Below are 25613 nucleotides of genomic sequence, written 5' to 3' on the forward strand. Positions count from 1 at the left end.
ACATTACATCTTGTGCTAGAGCATCTTCAGATATGAAAAAAACAGGTACAAATGATGGGCCTTTATTAAAAACAGACAACTCAATTGGTGTTAATACATGATCAGACAGATTCAAAACATTTTCAGAATATAAAGTATTTATTTCTGCATTGCCAGTTGAAGTAGGCCCTGAATGTTTCTTATTTGACCTGTGTTTTCTACCCCCCCACTTGTATTTACCCCTAAAGGGGCCCCTGATGGAAGCCTTTTGGGAGACGGTGAGCCTGATGCAGCCTGTGCATCATTCTCAGTACAAGATGAAAAATCATCTGTTGATGAACCTGTATCAGAACTGCGATTTTTCAATATAGATTTAGGTCTTTTTCTTTTGGGTGCACGTACAGATTGTGAAAAAAATCTTACATGTTTGGTACTAGTACCAAAGGGATTCTCCCCTTGGTAGTCCTGCTGGTCATGATTAAACTTGTTTATTTTTCTAAATTTTAGTTGTGTTTCCATACTATTTAAGTCATCAGCCACTTTTTTAAGTCGTTTTTGAAAAAATAATTGCCCCTCAAAAGGTTTTATATCATTGGCCAGTCTGAGTACAGGATCAACCTCTCGATCCACTGTACGATCATAAAATTTGCCCAATGCTTTCACAAAGGACATAGTAGCCTATTGCTGAATATCAGCCCATTCCTTATTAAGAGCCTCATCTGCTTCATGAACAAGCGGCTGTGTTTTTATTCTCAAACCACGTGGAGTTATATTTTTGGCAATATATGCCTTAAATAGTTTAGAATGCCAAACGTTTGTCCTTAATATCTTAAGATGTTTGTATAAATTATCAAAACCAATGTTGTATATGGTTTCAGGACCCTGTGGTTCTGAAATATCAGAACCTTCAGTATGTGGTCCAAGACCAAATACACCCAGGTCATCACAGTCACCAGACAATCCGGAGACCAAACTCAACAAATCCATGTTAGACACCAGCCAAGAGCCAAATTTAACAATAATAGCCCAAAATCAGCTACGTTAAATGGCTCACAAAAAATGAGACAATAATAGCACAATTATAATTTCTAAAATGCTACGTCTCAATATTTAACAATGTGAAAAAAAGAACACATGCCTGTTAGAAGCAGTAAAGGTAAAAGATCAAAATAATATCTAATCCTGAGGGATATGTGATACCAATGCCCAGACTGGTCAGAGCATATGTTTACTATAAACCTAAAGAATATTTAACTTAGCATATAAAAAAGGAACAAATTAAGTGGCTTGATAATATCTGTACACTTGGCCAAAGATAATGCCTATTGCCAATGACTAAATAATAATATTTGGTCAAGGCAAGAATCCAGAATTATGGTTAGCCATTCTGAGCAATGGCCAAATAAATAACAAAATAGTAGTTATAGAAACAACAATGAATCTGTAAGGCCAACTTCAAATTCTGAATGAGCCAGAAAAAAAGCAGTTTGAAACTGATACAACTAGTATGTACTTAGTATACTAGGCCAAAACACACAATAAACTGAAATATTACACCATGTTGATTCAATAGTAAGTATATATACCAATCATATCCAAAAAAGGGGATGGATGATTAATTAAATTCAAAAAATCATCCAAAGCTGTTATTGATAATATAGTATATTAAATATTTGCAACTTGTTAGTACTCAATGGTCATATTCCCATATTAGAAGTCACAAAATGTGATAAACCTGGTTGATGAAAGAATATATATGCCTTATATATTAAGAAATGCCATTTCTTCAAGTTATGTATCTAATCATCACAAAATTACACATAAAACCAAGACCTAAACTGGATATATGTGTATTGGCATGATAAAAGCCATAGCCTTCCGATATATACAATGTCTAATAGATGACTAAAAAATGCCACTATATAAAGTTCCTGTAAGTCCTGATAGAAGACATTTGTTAAAGACATAACATAACATATAAACACAATCACTATGTCGCATATATCAAATATTATCCAGAGCACAAAACAATTGTTAATACCCCAATATTGGTTGTTGGTATCAAAAAGACCTGAATATAAGTCTAAAAATAGCAATATAATATGACCAATTGGATACAAATTGAAAAAAACGTTATACAGTGCTGATCACAAAGTCCCGTTTAGCAAATATTATTGTAGATAGTCCCACGATTTATAGACATCCGCGAACATCCATTTGAACAACCATTTGATCAAAAGACCATGAAATAAAGGCTAATATATCCATATTAAGGTTATTAATCCAAAAGAAAGAATTGGTGTACAAACATGGCGGTCGCTAGCTCACGCATAAATAAAATGAAGTCCTGATCAAATTATGTCCAGTACGTAGTGTAAGAAGATATAAGTGTCGAAAAAACAAAGTTGTTAGTCAATGCAGCAGAAATGTAGACTCTCGGTGGCAGATGCACAAAATGGTGGAACTGCGAAATAGCGTTGAGGTAGTCACAAGGCACAATGTTAGTTCCAGTCAAATTGAATCCCAAGAGGTGGTTCCAGTATAAAACCAAAAATAGGATAGGCAGCAAAGAAAACGAGTGAATACCAGTTCAATGGAACAAGAGATAAGTTAGGAAAACCAACCATCCGAAAAAATAATAAGCTTGTAGGCTGTAGAAAAAATCCACAGGCTGCATCAGACAAACAGGCTCCCAACAGGGTGTGAAACGTTGTGTAACAAAATACAAGAACTTCCTGCGCGAGTGCACTGCACGGCTCTAAGGATCCACTTCAAGTAAAAATAAAAAACAGAGCCAGCAAACTGTATTCTGATGAATATTTATTGTAAAACAGCAAATTAAATGACAGACCGGTTTTGGCTGGCAATTCACACACAGCCTTCTTCAGTGTGAAAAAAAAACATCTAAAGCTGTTGTTTCTTTGCTAAACTCTAAGGAGAAAAAATGGATTATTAAGTTAGGGGGTTTATTCCCACCAGGTCTCAATGAGCAATTTTAGGTTAACCAATCATACTCTGTCTTTTGACTATTTAACTACATTAGTCATTTTAAATATGTTATTTATGGCTGTATTTATTGTTTATAGTAGTGAGTAAAGAGTTATGCATTTATGTTTTCAACAAATGAGCACTGGTACTTTAAATGAAAATCAGTACTTGTTATGGCGCCAAAAAGATTTTAAAAGGTCTGTGTTTTGAACCTAACAGCTGTTCTGAAGAAGTTTACAGTTAGCAAATGAAAGCGCTTAACAGCAGTATTGCAATTTGAATTTTATAAATTCTTTTATCTGTAAGCTTTCTGTAAGCTTCAATAAACAGTTAAAAATATTTTTGAGGAGCTATATCGTATCTTGCCTTATTCAAGTATAGCCTGCACGCTGATTCTCAGAGCTAGCTGGGACGGTGAGGTAAACCATCTTCATATATATATATATATATATATATATATATATATATATATATATATATATATATATATATATATATATATATATATATATATATATATATATATCTGTGTGTGTGTGTGTGTGTGTGTGTATAAATTGAATCCAACCCAAAATAGATGCAATATTGAATCAGACAAATAAATCAAAAACATCAAATCTTGTTTAGTCGTATATGAAAAAGAAAATACAATATATAAATATATTATAAATAGTCACATCTAGTGTCTGAAAAAAATAACGTAAAATAAAAATCAAATTAATTAATTTAGTCCAACTCCATAAATAGCCCATAAATAATCCATCTTTTTTATTTAGTATTTAACAAACATTGTCTATCCCAGTTATTGTGAATAGAATACGATACGTTATCAGTTCCAGTAAAACTAAAAATTGTCCCCTCATGTTCCTTTTTTGTCTATAAACTATACTACAATTTGGGAAACACCTAGGGTCGCTTAGATGTACAAAAAAAAACCTTTTTTAAAAGGACAAAAGGTTTGCACTACATAAAAGCACCAGAAATACTTAATCCATTTTGTGTTACATGTAATGAAATCTCTTATTTCATGTATTTTTAGAAGTAAAAGTCTTAGATTTGACCACATGTGAACACAAATTCCATTTTTCTCATGGGCAATAACCCATTAGTTTGGTCCGCCAAAAAAGTTTGACTTTACTTGTCCTTGTAAGGCTTTTTAAATCTTAAAAGGTGTGAAACAAAACTTTTTCCTTTCCTATACAAAGCGATGTAGATCTAAGATTGTGTGTGCATGTCATGTATTTCTTTCTGTATGTGCAAGTGTATGTAGAGCATATATATATATATATATATATATATATATATATATATATATATATATACATTAATGTGTTAGGGTCTATATTAGAACATCGAATATTTAACAGTTCGAATCACTAAAGGTCGACCTTTAGTGATCGAACTGTTAAAACATCGAATGTTCAGAAAAAAAAATAAAAACAACAAAAAAAAAAAAAACGGTGTAGGCACGAGGCAAGCCCCACTGCACCCTACACACGCCCTGCTACTTAAATACACCAACTCAGAGACCACACTACATTGAAGTAAATGGAAATCTTCCCTTACAGAGATTTCCGTTTACTTGTTTGATGTTCGGCAGTTTCGCTATTCTCGTGTCGACAATGTCAGATTACAAATTGACAGCTTTCGAGAATCTAATATAGACCCAATGTGTTATATATTTGTGTGTGTATATTTATGTGTTTAGACACACACACACACACACACACACACACACACACACACAGACACGTCAGTATAATACTAGTATTTAAAGTCTTTTTAATTCTTGATTACCTTTATTGGCACCCTAAAAAGTCTGTTTTTATTTGGTGTAACCTTATTTTTTATTATTTTAGACTCACATACGTCTTGTGCCATAGTGAGTCTATGTTGGCACAAAACCATTTCATACATATTGTGCTACTAATAATGGGGAAAAGAATATCCCCACTTTTTTATTATTTTAGAATGCCCAATGTTGCCTTTTTTGCAATGTTAACCACCTATTTACTCCAGCTGTAGTTAAATCAGAACCACAAATTATGACCATCATTATGACGAATGCATTACATTTGCTTTGTAAATCAAAGTGATGTTGTCGGATATGTCTTTCCCAGCTGCAGTTACTTAATGACTGTTAATTGCATTTAACATCTGGCATGCTTACATAAATGAGTAAGCAACACAGAGAACATTCATTTCACTTCTCTCATAATTCATTCTTGAAAGGGAATGCAAAATGATATTGCTTTGAAAGCTTAGTAACAGAATGGAAAATAATTTCCATTCAGCCATTAAGTTGGCATCAGTATAACAAAGTAATATTAATTAGACCTGCAACTCATTTAATCACTGATATGATGTTACAGGAGAGGATAGTTTTTTTTTTTCCCAAGCAGTGAGAATGAAGTGTAATATAGGCATCAAACTATAATTCTTAACAAGCCGAGCTTCTAATTTGTTAGTTAGGTACAATATCATTTTCAGATATTTCAGACATACATAATGAAGATTTATTGAAGGTTGTTGGCTGCAGAGAGAACTACAATTTTAAGTTACTGATCCATTTTAAAAGGTTAGCATACTCTTTTAGTAGCTAAAAGGAAAGGCAATGCTGTTGCAAGGTTTTCTTCTGCTTAGTGCATTGTCATTAGAAATGATTTGGACATACAGTAGATATAATATACTCATGACAATGGACATAGTACTACACATAACCATGGCCACATTATGATCCTGTATGTGAATATTTAATTTCCCCTTAAGGTGTGATTTTGATAACACACTGCTTACATACATTGATAACTGAACTTAAACCCTTGAGTCCATTTTCACCCACATGTTGTTGTTATGAAAATCAGGGAAGAAAGAACTACATTTCATAGATGTGTACCAGGCTAATGACCACTGGGGCCTAACCCAAATGTATCCCATGCGTTATTGTGCCTCAGAGGTTATTTTAAAGGGTATATATTAGGGCATGATTCAAAAGCTGCCTCTGCCCATCAGAGACATACGTGTCAGACCAGGGGTGACTTTCCACTTTCCCATATCAACAAATGTATACATTTTTATTATATATTATAATTATTTTTTTCTGTCCATATGATGTGGTCCCTCCAAATATTATGATGTTTCATTGTGTTTCCCACTTTTCATTGCTTAAATCAAACATATTTATATGTCTTTGTTATGCAGTGAAGAAGCTCCATTTTTTGGGTGGGAAACTTGGTCTGCTAAAAAACTTTGGTAGTGGTTGTTCATCATAAGAAACCACACTGTGGTGCTAAGACTTCTTCAGTAGATAGATAGGAAGATAAATATAACTATGCAAAGATATATAGTAATAATGTAGAATACTAATTAATGTATTTATTTACAGTTTGTAGTTATTTTCTGTTTACCGTAATAGTAAATGATAAAGCATGCAATAAAATCATGCATTTGGTACACTGTGGCATATCACTGTCTTTTGTGTATGCTCTTGGAACATCATCAAAAGCTTATTTACATTCTTAGTACATCAGTACATATAAGTTTATCTGAAGTGTTAGTGCACCAGTGCAATTTCATCTACATCCTTAAGTGTTTCATCAAAAACTCAATACCTTTAATTTCACCACATTTAATCTAATTGCTAAAAATGAAAATAAACATTCACACACCACACATGCAAAACATAGACTTACAATCCCAGGATTACACTAACTAACTTGGAACAACCACCCGAACTTAAATCTACAGTTAGTTTAATAGAAAGTAGCAAAAAAAAAAAAGTAAAATTGCAGGCTGCATTTCTGGTTCACTTCAATTTAAAGAAGCAAATTCACACACTTCATATAAAATATGTATATATATATATATAGGCAGCCTTGCAAAAATAACACTGCCCACTTAAATTTAGTTCTGAAAATGAAATCCTTTCCTTTTTTAAACTAGGAAACTTAAAATATGGTATTAAAATATATAAAAACTATTGGCAATAGCTAACCTATAGGAAAATTCCATTACCAGGAATACTGACCACATTAAAGATATCTAAACTAAGATTAAATTAAATGGATTCCTAACTTTCAACTGAAGTATATTACTTTGACTGAACGTTAATCATACAGAGTGTGTCAACAAATCACATCAGTGACTCTCCAAAATCATGAAAGGAATAACATAAAAAAACTATCAAATAAGGCTAAACAGTGCATCTGTTTACTGTAGTATCAGCGCAAACACTGTTTCACCTACAAATCGTTGAAGTTTCACTAAGCCCCAGTAACACTAAAACCATAAAAAAATAATTAAATTACTAAAATAAATAAATAAATCGTGGTCATTTTATTGGACGGGCCAGACGTACAGTCCTGTTAAAAATGTCGAACCTGTAGGCAGGCTTCAGCCTATGATGCTGCCTCTTGTAGGAAGTAATTATACCACTATGCTAACAAGCAGCTGCAACCAAATTATTCATCCTTAGTGCTACACACATGAATGGTGCAGCCTTATTTACTTACTTTTTCATTAATGTTATTACTTTTGTGATTTCGGAGAGCTGCCAGTACGGATTGTCAATGCTCTTTGGAAGATTAACTGTCAATAAAAGCAACATACTTTGATCAAAAGTTATGAAGCCTAGCTAAAAATACAACTAAATTACAAAACTAGCAAATCTTAACATGATCATTATTATATTACTAAATTATATAAAACACCAACTATTTAAAATTTCGTGAAGTACTTCAGAAATACAGCAGAACACTACACTTTTATTTTTGAAACCCTGCATATATTATGCAAAGCCTAGTTTAATATTTAACTTACGCAGTTTACTGCAGTCCATTGACTTCAATGAGAGGCAGTACTTCAGATTTATAAGAGAGTGAAAAAAAAAACAAATTAAATGAAACTGTTGGTGTCTGTTTTGTGTAATAAATGAAAAAATATTGCACTGTAGGATTATAAACTTTGGTTTAGGACTTATGACTTTGCCACTTGTCCCAAAAATATGTTCCCTAAATGTACAGTACAAGATATTACACGTATTATACCCTCCATGTATTCCATACTCATCACCATCCTGTGGATGTCATCAATCATTTATAACCATTATTTGAGCACTATTAACTACTTAATGTAAACAACATTAGTAACACAGACCCATCCGTACTAAAACTAAAAGACAAACATGTAGCTTCATACTCTATATACAAACCCCGAAAACCAACTTCCACCATGTAAATCTGTCAAATAAGTAAATAATAAAAATTAGAATAAAAAAATTAATACAGGACAGTAGAAATAAAAGAAAATTGCTACTGTATCCAGCCATTAGAAAAGCAGCATTACTGGCAAATTGTACTTACAACAGAAACTAAGCTGTCTAACATTAAACTTAATATAACAAAAGTCTAATAAAAACAAAAATGTTAATATAACACTCATTAAAACATCACACCACTACCTCAAATAATCATTAAAGCATACCTAAGAACGGTAAAAAGATGCATGAGACAGTTGCTTCACAAACTACATAGACGTTGCACAGAAAATACTTTCCCAAACAACATCCTTATGAAATCATTTCAAGTGAATGGAAAGCAATCATTCAAACAAAAAAAAATGTACACACCCACACATACACACACACATATATATATATATATATATATATATATATGGGTCTACCTGACATGGTCGACAGTTCATATGGTCGACAGTTTATTTGGTCGACAGTTCATTTGATCGACAAGCATTTTAGGTGGGGGGCTGTGCCCCCCACCCCCCCCCCCAACTATATATATCAACTCCAGAGTTGCACAACATTGGGGAAGGGGGCAAATCTGCTTGTCGACCAAATGAACTGTCGACCAAATGAGTGTCGATCATATGAACTGTTGACCATGTCAGGTAGACCCATATATATATATATATATATATATATATATATATATATATATATATATATATATATAGATAGATAGATATATACATACACACACACACACACACACACACACACACACACACACACACACACACACATACATACAAGTGTTCGAGATAAAGACACTGAAGAACAGAACATCGATCACTGTTTTTCATAAAAGATCACTGCTAGTTCCATTTGTAAGGGTTCGCCGGCTGTGATTTTTTGGGGGGAGACTACCCCCCTTCTTCGTATTTTTTTGACAAAGAAGTTAGTATATATACATTTGGGAGTGTGGAAGGTGCTTGCCCCAACAAGGGGACTACAGAAGTGGTTACACACCCTGAAATTGGTTACAATTGGAGATTTTGCCCGTTATGTATTTTGGATATTTGTATTATCCATTGTGTTTCCTCAGTGTCCTTTAAGTTGAAGATTCATAGTAAAACCTAAGAAAACATATAAGAAAGGGATAAATAAAACATTGCTTTCTGTGAATCATGAAATGTCTACAATGTGAAATTAAAAAAATAATTTCATGACTTTCTTACTTCAAATCTCTCCAGAAAACATCTTAAGCTTACAATACAGCCATTCTTATATTACTGGCCAGCATACCTCTCAAACTCTTGGAGCAAAAAATCTGAACAAAGCCTAAAATTATGGAGGGACAAACAGGAACATATTTTAAATATTGCTCTTACAAACTTAGAACGTTGATAGATTAATAGGTTTTGCATTAGCATGAATTTTCTGAAGGATGTGGAGTCTTAAACTCAAATATTTGTCATTATTTAATGACTTCAATCCTCAGCTATTTGCCAGAAAAGTACAGATTTTAAGAGGAACATACCAAAAATATGAGGCAAAAATCTGGGCATTCTGCAAAAATCTGTACAGTTGAGAGATATGCTGGCCAGCATAACATATTTTATATTTATCCTAGCAACAGAGCAAAATACAAGGATGTAATAAAACACACAGGATTCAAGCTATTTTGTTTATCAACATTCAGTCAACAGCATCACCAATTTATCCCCACTCTACTAGCATCATCATGTTTTAAAACTCATTTAAATATTTGCAGTTAAAACACCACTGCTTAACATAATCACACTTACTGTAACATCGTATTTAAAGTCAGATGACTTACAAAGTAAAGTAGAAATTTGTAATGCAAAAACAAATAAATAATTAAACAATAAAAATGACAGCTTTTTATCTGAGATATTGTTTTTATATGAAGTCTATCTGACAAACACAAACTGAAAAATCTATTTTTCGTGTCTGATGAGCCAATGTGAATCGCTTTAATAGAAAACAACATAATATGATGCAGGTAATGTAAAAGTTGTTCCGCATACAAATAAAATAGTAGTGTTTCATATTCATAAATATTTAATATTTTGTTGGGGGCAAAAAGAAAGAAAGTCATTACTGCACATTTTCAAACAAATAATATAAATACAATTAATAAAAAAACAGTACAGCAGGGTAATGTGGGCACAAAATGTATTCAGCTCAAACTGTCTACAAAATGAGTATTTTACTTATATATACACAGTTTTCAGAAAAAATGGCAAATTCTATACACAAGTCTATTTCTCGGTTTTTGTACTTGGTTGTATTTACTTTACATGACAAGAAACTGAAACTTCCATGCTCTGAGTCACTTTAATTTTTTGAAATATAGGGAACATTGTTAAACTCAGCAGTAACTTTCAAATAATTGTATTAATTTTTAAATATACTTTGCCCCCCTGCTTTCTACCAGCCATTACCCCTCCTCTCAACATCTTAGCACAAGAAATCTGGGCAAAGACAAAAATAATAGGGGACAAGTGCCCAACAATTGGGATACTTTTTTAAATATTGCAGTTATTAACTTAGAAAGTTGACAAAATAACAGGTTTTGCATTATCATACATTTTCTATGGGGTATGAAGTCTGAAGCTCAAATGTCTGTCATTATTATTTGGTGACCTCAGTCTTTGGTGATTTGAAGAAAACTAGAAATTTTATGAGGAAAAGACCAAAAACAAGACAAAAATCTGGGCATTCTGCAAAAATCTGGCCTTTTGAGAGGTATGCCTCCAGTGACAATCTGGCTAATCTGTTCTCCAGATAAGGTGAGCAATAGTTGTCTTATTTGTTCCCTCACAGGAAAAGAACTTGTAATGGAAGGCCATCATCCAGGTCGCTGTCAACTTATATTGCTTGGCCTTGTCCATCACCGTATATAATGACACCAGTTCTCTGCATGGTGTCCAGTCAAACAATAGGATTAGTCATCTCCTTCCTGCTCACTGTCAGTATCCATCATCCATTGCCCAGTTCTACCAGTATCTAAACCTTTATATGAACTCACCAAATAACCCCAAGAAACTCAAACTGGCACCCATCAAATAAACTTTAAACCAACACAAAGTCAGGTACCACAGAAAAGGAACTCAGTACAGCCTTGCAGTTCAAAAATTGAGCTGGTTTAATATTAGTTTAAAAAGCATGAATGCATTTAAAATCACAGCGTTTTCGTCTTGTTCAGTCAGACTTCATCAGATACATGACACTTCAGTTAAAAACACACATATATATACTTCAAAGTATTCCACCAGTTAAAACCACAACCAATAAAAATTCCCAATTTTCCTAATTCATTATAACAAAGGTGTAACTTGCAAAGTACCCTGTGCATTAAAGCATTAAAAGTACATAAAATAAACTTCACATTATTAAAGCACAAAGAACATTTAAAAAATGACAGTATAAAATGGTGACAATACATGAAAATAACATAGTATTTCACAGCCTAACATTTAAGATGCTTGATTCAGTATAATTCACTAGTTATTGAAATGCATGTTAAAACATCAAACTGTGTTTACTCCCTCCAGTGGTACTTTTGTAAAATGACATATTTAATGTGCAAAGTGCCTTGTGCATTAAAACATTAAAATTATACAACGACCCCCCCCCCCAATTAATATTCCAAAACGCGCACGCTGATTGGTCATCATGCAGGCTGTAAATCAGACTTATACTAATGGAAAAAGGTCCGGTCGCCTGGACTTTTTCCATTAGTATAAGTCTTTTTTTTTTTTTACAGCAACAGAGAACGCAAGATCTCAGTTGCTTTTTAGAAACTGTATCGCTATGTTAAAGGAATTTAACATAGTGAGACAGCTTTTAAAAAAGTAACGGAGATCTTCCTTTCTCCGTTGCTTTTTTTAAAGCTGTCTCACTATGTTAAACTCCTTTAATGTAGCAAGACACTTTGTAGAAAGCAAAGGAGATCTTGCTTTCTCCGTTGCTTCCACCCATAGCTCTGATGTACTGTGTAAGCGTACACATGTGCAGTACATCAGAACTGCTGCAGAATACCAGACAGCTGCGGAAGGGCAGCACGGAGGTATTATACAATGCCATTATTTAAGAAAAGTAAGTATTTCTTTTCTTAAATAATGTCATTAATATACAATAACCATGCCTGGGTGTCGATAATGCTGGATTTACCCACGGTTGTCTTTGTTTGGCCACCCGGGCTTCGCCCTCGTGACCAAACCACACCAACCGTGGGTAAATCCAGCATTACCCACACCCAGGCGTGGGTTATTGCTTAAGTATTTTATATTTTCAAAAATATAATCAACAACAATTATAGTCTAAAGAACACCTTTTTCATTACATTTCCCATAGCTTATACACCAGATTGCCTAGATACCTTCAATATCAATAAGATGCAGAATCTTAAAGAAAATAATCTAAAGTTTTGGCACCAGTTTATAGACAATAAGAACATCCAACCAATGAACTTTGTCTTAGCCAGATATAATGTCTGTCAAGATAACTGGCTCTGTATTCAATCTTTAAAACAGTTTGTTGAAAATAAAGTGAGAGTGTCAATAAATCTGGAAACTGATATTATACCAAGATCGATACAACTATTCATATGGTGTAGTTCGATGAACAATGAACATAAATTAAGCATATAATCTGTATATAAAATCCTATGAGAAGACTTGATTACTTTTGACCAAGCCTTTTGGAATTACTCCATAAAGATTAATGGTGAACCTTTATCTAACGATAACAAGAAACAGTTATTAAATTCAATAAAAAAACACTTCATCATCTTTATATTGGAGACTATATACCTGGAGATTTATTCATAGAAGCTTTTACAGTCCACACAGAATTGACCTTATAACCAAGAGTAATTAAAGCAAATGCTTGGAGGTGTGGTGATATTCTTGAAGCCAACTGGGTTCATATGTTCATGGAATGTAGAACTCTCACACAATACTGGAGTGATTTTAGACATTTCGCAAAAGCCCTGTGGTCTGATAACTGTCATATTACTAGCTCTTTGATATTATTCAATGTCCCTACCCCAAGTGTAATTCCTAGACATCAGTTACCTGTTCTTTGGTTAATTCTAGCTATTGCTCGAAAAATAATTACATTGAACTGGAAAAATAAGCAAGATCTTATGTTTACCGAGTTTATTTCAATAGCAAAATCTGTATGTAAAAAGGAAATGCAAACTATTTATCAGAGATCATCAAATGTAACACACAAAAGACTAGCTTGCCAAAAATTGGAGAGATTGTTAGATAAATAGTGATTACCTTTCTTGGATAAAACAAATGTTTATCATGGATGTTTGTATATAGTGTAAATAGTTATTATGTTTTATATCGTTTATTTTTAATACTCTATGTCCATGTTTATTAACAAAATTTAATAAAAATGTTTTTGGAAAAAAAGCATTAAAAGTACATAAAATAAATTACACATTATAAAAGCACAAAGAACATTTGAAAGGTGACAGTATAAAATGGTGACAGTACAGAAAAATGGCATAGTATTTCACAGATTAGCATATTTAACTAAATAAGATGTTTGGATTCTGTTCAAATTGATGGAATACATGTTAAAACATTAAAATGTGTTTACTCATAGGTTCATAGGTTGATACTAGGCTATCAGCCCTAGGGCCAATACAAGCCTAGCCATAACAATTCCCTGGCTATTTCTTCCTACACTATTTGCTTCCCTGGACCCCTGTCTAGCAGGGTGACTGACGTGATTCCCGGGGTGAATTTCCTTTCTCCCATCCAATCGTCAAGGTTCCTTTTGAAGAGGGCCAAAGAGGCACTCTGCTTGACATGTATGGGCAATCTATTCCAGAGTCTGGGGAGTCTCTGGGTCAGGAACCTATCCCTCCAGCATGTTTTGTTTATTGTGATGACAAGGTTTAGATCCCTGGAGCATGTGGCTCTGAGGGATTGGGATTTCTTTAAGTGTAGCATGTCCAACAGCTCTGGGTTTGACATGGCCTTGTATGTTAAGCAGAGATCGCCTCTGAGTAGACGATATGCAACAGAGTATAGCTGGAGTTTTTTAAGGCAGTCAGTGTAGGGCATCTGCTTTAGGCCTGTGATTCTTTTAGTGAGGTATTTCAGCGGTCTTTCCAGTTGTTGCAGATGTCTTGAGAGGTACATACCAAGCGGGGCGTTGTATTCTATAATGGGTATAATGAGGGATGAGTACAGTGGGACAATGACCTCCTTTTTTCTGGATGAAAAGCCCTTAGTGATGAGGTGTGACACATAGAAGGATTTCCTGATTGTTGGGGCGATGTGGTTATCGAAGGTGAGACCACTGTCCACCTGTGTCCCTAAGTCTCTTATCACACTTTCGGTGTTTAGTGTACTGCCACCTATGTTAATTCATGGGTACATGTTTTTTCCCAAAGGGGATAACTCTACATTTCTTGGCACTCTCTCTAGTGGTTCTTTTTTTAAAATGACGTATTTAATGTGAATGAAGCACAATTTCTTCTTTCAAAGCTTAGCAGCTCTCAGCTTTAATAAGGGGGCTATAGAGGTATAATCATTGAGTGCTGGTGGGCTGGTGGCTTCCAAAATCAATTGCCACCATAGCTCTCTATATTCAGTCTATTCCTCCCATAGCCCCCCACTAATTTCCTTCTTTATCTGTTCAAGTACAAAGAAAGAATAATACGCTCTGTGGCATATTTTTACTTTGAATATTGTGATCATGTTAATAGAGCCTTCTCCTTAATTTTCTCTCCATCTTAATGATGTAGAAGGATTCACATTCCCCACACAGAGCTAGATAAATCAGTCCATTAGATTCACAATTATAAAATTGTGCAGTTTCTAACCATTTATTCCTACTTGATAAGAATATTCTCTCCTTGTTAGATATGTAAGTACACTGAGTACATCTTCCACATTTATATGTTCCCTTTATTTTCTTATCACCCCTTCCATTTTTATAAGCATTTTGTAATAAACACTTTATGTTGTGGGAGTACCTATCGGCCACTTTAAGGGGTTGACTGCTACATTCCCCGAAGTCAGTAAAGCTAAGAAACTTTTCCCATTCACTTTCAATTAACTTTCTCATACACCTGCACAGGCATTAAATTTAAAACTAGTGCCTTACCAAAATTCCCTTCCTCTGTAGCTGTATGCCCTAGCAGAATCTCCTCTCTTGTACCTAGCATAGGTTTACATTTTACTTCCTACCCACCGCAACCTCTTTTTTCACTTCTACAGTAAGGCTGTCAGGATACCTTCTAACCCTAAAGCGAAGTTTGCATAGGTTGGAGCGCAGGCCGCCCCCATTGCCATTCCTTGTATTTGCTGGTAGAACTCACCATTAAAATATATCTTAGTACCAAATCAATTAAATTCAAGAACACTGTCTGCTCATTTCTGGTGAATTCTCCATCTTCAAAAATTATTTCTTCCAACATTTTTATTCCTTCATTGTCTGGGATGCTGGAAAGCAAATCAACAACATCATTTGTAACAAATTTTATTTCATCATTCCAAAATTCATGCCTTAGGAAGTCCCACAAATCCCTCAAAATCTGCTTTCTCTTCAACCACAGTTTTTTAAGCTTTGCATCAACAAATTTTACCAAAGGCAAAGTCTTAGAACCATCTGCTGACACAATGGGTCTGAGCGGGGGTCCATCTCATCCTTATGGACTTTGGGGATTCCGAATATTGATGGTATTTTAGGTTTTGTTACTTTCAAATAATTGTAGGTTTTTTGGTCAATCAGGCCTTCCCACATCATGTCATTTAAAGCCACATCTATCTTCCTGTAGGCAATATTAATCTCATTTAGCAGCACACGAGAATATTTCCTAGTGTCTTTTAAAATTACATTCATCGTCCCTTCATAAGTAATTAAATCCATTATTATTATTCCCCCCACCTTTGTCGGGTTTCATAACCCTTGTTTCCTTATTCCCCCTCAGTTCATCTAACACCTTCCTTTCTTCTCCACTCATATTTGCCTTGTATTTAACCTTCTTGTATTCATTTCTAAATGTATTTTCTACCACTTTTCCGAAGTTTTTAACTGAGGGCGGGTGGGGGGATTGTATATGCTCTTCTTAGTACAGGTAGTGGTTGCATTATTCTGCTGTGGCAACATTAGACTCATTTCATTTTTCTAATAAGCATTTTAAGGTCCATGAGAACTTTTGCCAAGTCCTCTTTCTTCTGGGGATTGAATTTTAGACCTTTTGATAAAAGACTAAAATGTTCATTTGTTAAAACAATGTTGCTAAAATTATAAATAATAAAACCATCCCTAGTAAATTTGTACTCATTGCCAGCTTCTCCTATAATGTCACTTGTTAAGTCATGGGTCTGGGGAGGGTTAGGGGTATCAACAGTTATTAATACCTCATCCCCCCCTGTATAATGTCACTTGTTAAGTTGTGGGTCTAGGGTGGGTTAGGGGTATCATCAATTATTAATACCTCATTCTCCCGCTCCAATGAAAATTTTGCTGCTGCTAATTTGTGTTACCTTTATTTTTTAACCTTTCTGATCTTCTCAATGTGGGATATTCTGAAAAGTCATCCAGATCACCTACATTGTTACTAATATGTGCCCCTTCTTGATTATCACCCCTCCATTGCTTATTTTCATAACTAAAACTGTCACCCTCCTTTCTTTTGTTCACCCTAGATAGTGGGTAGTTTGTATGGTTTTTATATTCATTAATATCCTTTTTAAGTTTCTTCAACTTTCTCTGAATAAGTTCATTACATTTTTCATGAATGCCTACCCTAACATTGTAATATTTGTCATTTTCAGAAGCTATGGTAAATATTAAATTATTTTTAATACAGTCATCATTTTCCTCTCTTTTTGCAATTTCTCTCTATTCCTTTCATTGCCCCTACTCATAGCTTTAAGCACATCAAAACCACATTTGTCAAAAATTTCAGTAAGTTCTTTATGTAATAAACCATCACTTTCAACATTATTAGGAAATTTTCATACTCGTAAGCCCTTAGGCACAACACCTTCAGTAATGCATTGCCTTAAATATGCATTTTCAATATCTAGCATGCTATATTTCAACATTAAACTAGACATTCTATTCAATTTAACATTGTATGAATCAGCCATTGGTGCTACAGTTCTTGTTTTGTCAGAGAATTTAGAAAAAAATGAAACTTGGAACCAGTCTTTTAAGTCTATTTTACTTGCTATGTTTTGTACGGTCTCTGAGGCATCTCTAATGCCTTATCCTGGTGGAATGGTCATTTTTTGTCTGCTTCATTTCTCAAAGTTAAAGCCCCTGTTGCTTTTAAAATGCTTGTTGTATGAAAAAAGTCCTCATCTCGATTTATTTCAGTATTTCCATTTGAAAATCCGCCTTGTTTCGGCTGTACATCACACCCAGCATGATTTCCTTTCATTTCACTTGCTCCTGCATTCATAACCTCTTATATCCTCCCATTTTGGGCCTTGGTGGTCACTCATGGATTGGCTCAAAGGAGTTGAGATAAATCAGTTCAGTGAGTTGGCTAATCAGCTTCCTCGTTTGGCCCACTTTGTCCGACCCACTTCTGCAGTCACTTGTACTGGCAAGTTCCTTATCCATGCTTGAGAAAATCACCAAATCACTCCAAGAAACTCAAACTGGCACCCAGCAAATAAACCTTAAACCAACACAAAGTCAAGTACCACAGAAAAGGAACTCAGTACAGCCTTGCAGTTCATAAATTGAGCTGGTTTAATAGTAGTTTAAAAAGCATGAATGCATTTAAAATCACAGCGTTTTTGTCATGTTCAGACTTCATCAGATACATGACACCAGTTAAAAACACACACACACACACACACACACACACACATATATATATATATATATATATATATATATATATATATTTCAAAATATTCCACCAGTTAAAACCACAACCAATAAAAATTCCCAATTTTCCTAATTAATTATAACAAAGGTGTAACTTGCAAAGTGCCTTGTGCATTAAAGCATTAAAAGTACATAAAATAAATTTCACATTATTAAAGTACAAATAACATTTAAAAAATTACAGTATAAAATCGTGACAATACATAAAAATAACATAAAATTTCACAACCTAACATATTTAAGATGTTTGATTCTGTTAAAATTCGCTAGTTTATGAAATGCATGTTAAAATATCAAAAGGTGTTTACTCCCTCTAGTGGTTCTTTTGTAAAATGACATTTAATGTGCAAAGTGCCTTGTGCATGAAAACATTAAAAGTTGTTGTTGTATCTTTCGGCTTTTCCCAGTTAGGGGCCGCCACAGCAGAACTCCGGTCCGCTAATGATTGGCAGTAGATTTTTAAGTACCGAGTTGCCAGCTCTAACGCACAACCTTCAACGAAGGTACGCCCATTCACGCATGTCTCAACACAGAAGACGCTTTAGCTGAGAATTGAACAGGACAACGTCATACTGTGAGGCAACAACACCACCACAGCACCACCACCGCAGTTCGCATTAAAACATTAAGAGTACATAAAATAAATTACACATTCTAAAAGCACAAAGAACATTTGAACGGTGACAGTATAAAATGGTGACAATACAGAAAAATGGCATAGTATTTCACAGATTAGCATATTTAATTAAATAAGATGTTTGAATTCTGTTAAAATTAATGGAATACGTTAAAACATTAAAACGTGTTTACTCCCTCTAGTGGTTCTTTTGTAAAATGACATTTAATGTGAATGAAGCACAATTACTTCTTTCAAAGCTTAGCAGCTCTTATTTTAAATGACACTCATGGCCGGTCTTAGGCGTAGGCCAACTAGGCAACCGCCTAGGGTGCCAGTGTAGCAGGGGCACTTTTCCAGTATTTATTTGGTGTAGGTAGACCAGGATGGGGGCACCAGGTAATGTGTTGGGGGGTGCCATGGAGCTGTTTTGCCTAGGGCACCAGTACACCTAGGGCCGCTCCTGAACAATAGCAAATATTCTATTGTGTGGCACTAAATGAGATTAATATTACCTACAGGAAGATAGATGTGGCTTTAAATGACATGATGTGGGAAGGTCTGATTGACCAAAAAACCTACAATTATCTGAAATTAACAAAACCTAAAATACCATCAATATTCGGAATCCCCAAAGTCCATAAGGATGAGATGGACCCCTGCTCAGACCCATTGTGTCAGCAGATGGTTCTAAGACTTTGCCTTTGGCAAAATTTGTTGATGCTAAGCTTAAAAAACTGGTTGAAGAGAAAGCAGATTTTGAGGGATTCATGGGACTTCTTAAGGGAAGTAAAGCATGAATTTTGGAATGATGAAATAAAATTTGTTACAATAGATTTTGTTGATTTGTTTTCCAGCATCCCACACAATGAAGGAATGAAAATGTTGGAAGAAATAATTATTGAAGATGGAGAACTCACCAGAAATGAGCAGATAGTGTGCTTGAATTTAAGTGATTTGGTACTAAGATACAATTTAATATATTTTAATGGTGAGTTCTACCAGCAAATACAAGGAATGGCAATGGGGGCGGCCTGCGCTCCGACCTATGCAAACTTGATTCTAGCTAGGTGGGAGGAGAAATTTGTTTTAGGGTCCAAATATGCAAGCCAATGGAACCTCTATAGGAGATTTCTTGACGACATAAGTATTTTATGGAAGGGGAATGTAGAAATTATAGATGAGTTTTTATGTTATTTAAATAATACATCTTTTTTAAAGTTTACATATAACATCACCAATGAAAATTTGCAGTTTTTAGATATAGAAATTTTTAAGAAAGAGACCAAATTTTGTTCAAAGATTTATAGAAAGAAAACATTTTCCAATTCCTTACTCCATTTTAATAGTGCACACCCTGCCCATTACAAGAAAAATATTATTAAAGGACAATATGTCCAAGCAAACAGAATGGTATCAGAAAAAGTAGATTATGAAGAAGAAAGCAACCTACTTGAATATCGCTTTAGGGTTAGAAGGTATCCTGATAGCCTTATTGTAGAAGTGAAAAAAGAGGTTGCGGTGGGTAGAAAGTCAAAATTTAAACCTATACTAGGTACAAGAGAGGAGATTCTGCTAGGGCATACAACTACAGAGGAAAGGAATTTTGGTAAGGCACTACTTTTAGAATTTAATGCCTGTGCAGGACGTATGAGAAAGGTAATTGAAAGTGAATGGGAAAAGTTTCTTAGCTTTACTGACTTAGGGGAATGTAGCAACCAACCCATTAAAGTGGTCTATGGAAACTCCCAAAACATAAAGTGTTTATTAGAAAATGCTTATAAAAATGGAAGGGGTGATAAGAAAAGGAAGGGAACATATAAATGTGGAAGATGTACTCAGTGTACTTACATATCTAACAAGGAGAGAATATTCTTATCAAGTAGGAATAAATGGTTAGAAAGTGCACAATTTTATAATTGAGAATCTAATGGACTGATTTATCTAGCTCTGTGTGGGGAATGTGAATCTTTCTACGGTGGTAAGACGGAGAGAAAATTGAGAAGACGGCTCTATGAGCATCATTATGATATTCAAAGTAAAAAAGAGTCGAATGCTCTTTAGAAACACACATTAATATGTCACAGAGCGTATTATTCTTTCTTTATACTTGAACAAATAAAGAAGGAAATTAGTGGGGGGCTATGGGAGGAATAGACTGAATATGGAGAGCTATGGTGGCAATTTATTTTGGAAGCCACCAGCCCAACAGTGCTCAATGATTATACCTCTATAGCCCCCTTATTAAACCTGAGAGCTGCTAAGCTTTGAAAGAAGAAATTGTGCTTCTTTCAAATTAAATATGTCATTTTACAAAAGAACCACTAGAGAGAGTAAACACATTTTAATGTTTTAACTATTCCATTAATTTTAACAGAATTCAAACATCTTATTTAGCTAAATATGCTAATCTGTGAAATACTATGCCATTTTTATGTACTGTCACCTTTCAAATGTTCTTTGTGCTTTTACAATGTGTAATCTATTTTATGTACTTTTAATGTTTTAATGCACAAGGCACTTTGCACATTAAATGTCATTTTACAAAAGAACCACTAGAGGGAGTAAACACCTTTTGATGTTTTAACATGCATTTCATTAACTAGCGAATTTTAACAGACTCAAACATCTTAAATATGTTAGGTTGTGAAATACTATGTTATTTTTATGTATTGTCACAATTTTATACTGTCATTTTTTAAATGTTCTTTGTGCTTTAATAATGTGAATTTTTTATGTACTTTTAATGCTTTAATGCACAAGGTACTTTGCAAGTTACACCTTTGTTATAATTAATTAGGAAAATTGGGAATTTTTATTGGTTGTGGTTTTAATTGGTGGAATATTTTGAAGTATATATATGTGTGTTTTTAACTGAAGTCTCATGTATCTGATGAAGTCTGACTGAACAAGACGAACATGCTGTGATTTTAAATGCATTCATGCTTTTTTAAACTACAATTAAACCAGCTCAATTTTTGAACTGCAAAGCTGTACTGAGTTCCTTTTCTGTGGTACCTGACTTTGTGTTGGTTTATATAACTCAGCTCATCTGGATCAAAGTCAGGCCTAACCCTGTATGTCATAGAAACATGCTAATAGTTTTATTCATTTGAAGAAAAGGCGAACTGTATACAATTTATAGAAGTAGAATTAAGAATGTTCTCTTATGAGTTCAGAGGAAGATGAAAAAATGTTCTCATATATGTTACACTGTTGAACATCACACACCTGATCTGCTACATTGTAGGACTGATTGCAAATCTCCATCCTATAGACAACAAGGGAAGGCCTATTATATTTTACTATTATAATACCATGCTTGTATAAAGTCATTGCATTAAATTGTTTGCCTAATTTTTGGATATTGCTGGATTATTTGTGATAGAAAGGGATAAGCTTTGCTCTAATTTGCTGCTTGCTAGCACTACTTGTTTTTGAATAGCTGTCTGTTTTTTTTTTTTTTTGTAATTTTAATTTCCAATGCATTATCTGTCTCAGCACTTATCTGTGCTGAGCTGCTGAATGCCACACAGCTGGGCTACAACTCTATAAGGCTCACTGCAAATCTTTGATCTCTAGACCACCAGAGAAGTAATTAATTATTATTGTAATACTGCACTTGCATGAAGTTATTGTGATAAAAAGTCTGCCTGCTTGCTGGAGCTCACTGGTGTAGTTGTGAGAAAAGGGAACATGCTTTGGTTTAATGGGATGCTGCTTTTGCTGCCTGCTAATAGTACTTGTTGATTAGCTGCCTGATTTTTGCTACCTTTTTAATTTCTACTGCATGACGTGGTTCATCACTTATCAATACAGTGCTGCTGAATGCACAACATTTGCACATACATGCATGCACGCACACACACACACACACACACACACACACACACACACACACACACACACACACACACACACACGACATTTTTTACCCAGAAAACCTTACATCTTCTATGTTAATGGCTAAAGGAATATGCTAGCCTGTTGCTCATACATGGTTACCCAGCCAAGCTCACAATATAAAATATTAATCATTTAAAAATAAAAGCTTCAAGGTTGCATTTCCACTTTTTGTTAAAGTCATATTATTTTTCTAAATGACTATTTTTAATGCCCATCCTAATGTCCCATCACCAGGAAGGCATATACATTTAATAATATCCCCTTGCCTGCAAGAAAATGCTCTCTTTGCTCTTATTTTAGCGAATTTGAAATATTTTAACAGCGTCAGGTATCAGAATTTTCAACTACTGTATTTTATGTCACATAGAAGGGGAAATATTTTACTTTATTCCAAGTCTGCCTAGTTAGTTGCCAATATCTGAAGCTGAAATTTGGAATGAAGAATAATTATAGTCCGAGATAATTCACTTTGAATGATTAAAGTAACATCATGCTTTTGTAACATGTCATAAAATACACGTACATGCATGCACATGTGCAGTCATATGTACGTACAGACACACACACACATACACACACACACACACACACACACACACACACACACACACACACACACACACACACACACAGTACATATTTATTTGTTTTAACTGGGATATCCCAATTGAGATCATAGGTTCATAGGTAGGTACTAGACTATCTGCCCGAAGGCATTTATAAGCCTAGCGAGAATGTGTTGGCTTTTGCCGCCCCCCCCCCTTAGATTAGTTCCCTGTGCCTCTGTCCAGCAGAACCACTGAAGTGATCCCCGGGGTAAACTTTCTGTTTCCCATCCACTCGTCAAGGTTTCTCTTGAAGAGTACTAGCGAGGAGCTCTGCCTAATGTAGATTGGGATCTTGTTCCAAGGCATGGGAAGTCTCTGGGACAGGAATCTATCCCTCCAGCACATCCTATTTATTGTTGTGGTGAGGTTTAGATCCCTAGAGCGTGTGGCTCGAGGGTATAAGCTTTTCTTTAGGTGGAGCATGTCGATCAGTTCTGGGTTGGACATGGCCTTGTATGTCAGGCAGAGATCACCTCTGAGTAGGTGGTATGCAACCGAGTACAGTTGGAGTTTCTTCAGTCGAGCTGCATAGGGCATCTGTTTGAGGCCAGTGATCCTCTTGGTGAGGTACTTCTGTGGTCTTTCCAGCTGTTGCAGGTGTCTTGTAAGGTACATCCCAAATAGGGCATTGTACTCTATGATTAGCGATGAGTAGAGGGGCACAATGACCTCTTTTGATCTGGATGCGAACCCTTTTGTGATAAGGTGTGCCAAGTAGAAGGATTTTCTAACCACTTTGGCAATGTGATTATCAAAGGAGAGTTTACTATCTACTTGGGTCCCCAGATCCCTTATTATGTCTTCCATATTTAGGGGACTACCACCTATGTGGTAGTTTGTGGGTACTTCGTTTTTTCAAAGGGGATGACTATGCACTTTTTGGCATTTAGCTTGAGGCCATTATTTTAACACCAGGTGTCCGTCTCAGTGAGACCCTTTTGGAGGATGTCTGTGTCAGCTGGAGAGTCAGTTATAGCCCCTAGTTTGCAATCGTCTGCGGACTTGGTCAGCCATAGTTCTCCTTTGCTTGCTTGTACCTCTGAGAAGTATATGCCGCACAGGAGGGGTCCTAGGACTGAGCCCTGGGGAACGCCACTTGTAACCGGTTTAGAGTCAGACCTAGCTCCCGCAACTCTTACCATGTGGGTTCTGTCCGTGAGCCATTTGGCAACCCATCTTGTGACGTAGGGGTTTATGTTCAGGCTGGTGAGCTTGTCTGTAATACCAGAATGGGGAATGGTGTCAAAGGCCTTTGCGAGGTCTAGGTAGGCTGTGTGTACCACCTTTCCCTCGCCTATAGCCTTGGTAACTGTCTCAAAGAGGTCCACCAGGTTTAGGAGGCATGATCTGCCCTTAACAAAGCTGAACTGGGTAGGGTCCAGTGTTTGGAGGTTCCCAATGTCTCTGTTAATGAGTTCCATGATGATGCGCTCCATAGCCTTGCAGACCAAGCTAGTCAGACTTATAGGGTGATGGTTCCTGGGGTCTGTTGTGGCTCCACCTTTGTGGAGCAGAATAACCGTTGCTGTGTGCCACTTTATGGGTACGTAACCTTTGGAGAGGCTGAGTTTGAACAGTGTGTTTAGGTGAGGGGTTAGTTCATCTTTGACCTCGTGTAGGACGTAGCCTGGAACTCCGTTTGGTCCCATTGATGCTGTGTTTTTGGCTTAGGAGAGGGCTGTTTTAACCTGAGTGTCTGTGATTTCAGGAGCTCTACATTCTTCTGGTATGGTTATGGCCCCTACGTTCCACTTTTCATTGAACTTTCATTGATCTGGTAGAAAAGCTCCATTTTTATTAATTAAATGCAACAATGCACATTGTTACACAACAATATAACAACCATGCATGTTTGATTTGTATGAAGTAGATGGTAACTAATATGGAAGAAACAGCATATATAGTTAAATTATTTACAAATATACATGTTTATGTCTGACATGTAACGAACTGTAAACAACTGAAAAATAACATCAGTTAGAATGTAGAAGATTTTAGTTTTTTTTAGTTCAATAGTTCAATAAAGATCTCTATGTGCATGTTACTGTAGATATAGATGAAGGTTCACAGTTACAGATAACCACGAGAGAGGAGGATGAGAAAGGCAAAGAAATAAATAGAATGAGGTGAAAATAGATCTTAGGCATTAGGAGGAGGATATTGTTATGTTATAATATCGGTGTTTATATATATATATATATATATATATATATATATATATATATATATATATATATATGTATGTGTGTGTGTGCATGGGCACATGTATATATATATATACATATATATATATATATATGTAGCTGCTTCACAATGCTTGATTCTCCACATGGTGTTTTAACTGGACTGGCTTCTGGCTTCTTAGTGGTCTGCA

At 35.1% G+C, this 25613-nt stretch overlaps 1 protein-coding gene across 1 annotated transcript in view; it reads left to right on the forward strand.

Moving 5' to 3' along the window:
* Positions 1-25613, forward strand: part of LOC122807145 (guanine nucleotide-binding protein G(t) subunit alpha-1) — a 766105-nt gene that overhangs the window by 469255 nt on the left and 271237 nt on the right. The window lies entirely within an intron of this gene.

The sequence above is a fragment of the Protopterus annectens genome, chromosome 7.part0, assembly GCF_019279795.1.
Source record: "Protopterus annectens isolate FY-2018-M chromosome 7.part0, PAN1.0, whole genome shotgun sequence".
Classification (NCBI taxonomy): Eukaryota; Metazoa; Chordata; order Ceratodontiformes; family Protopteridae; genus Protopterus; species Protopterus annectens.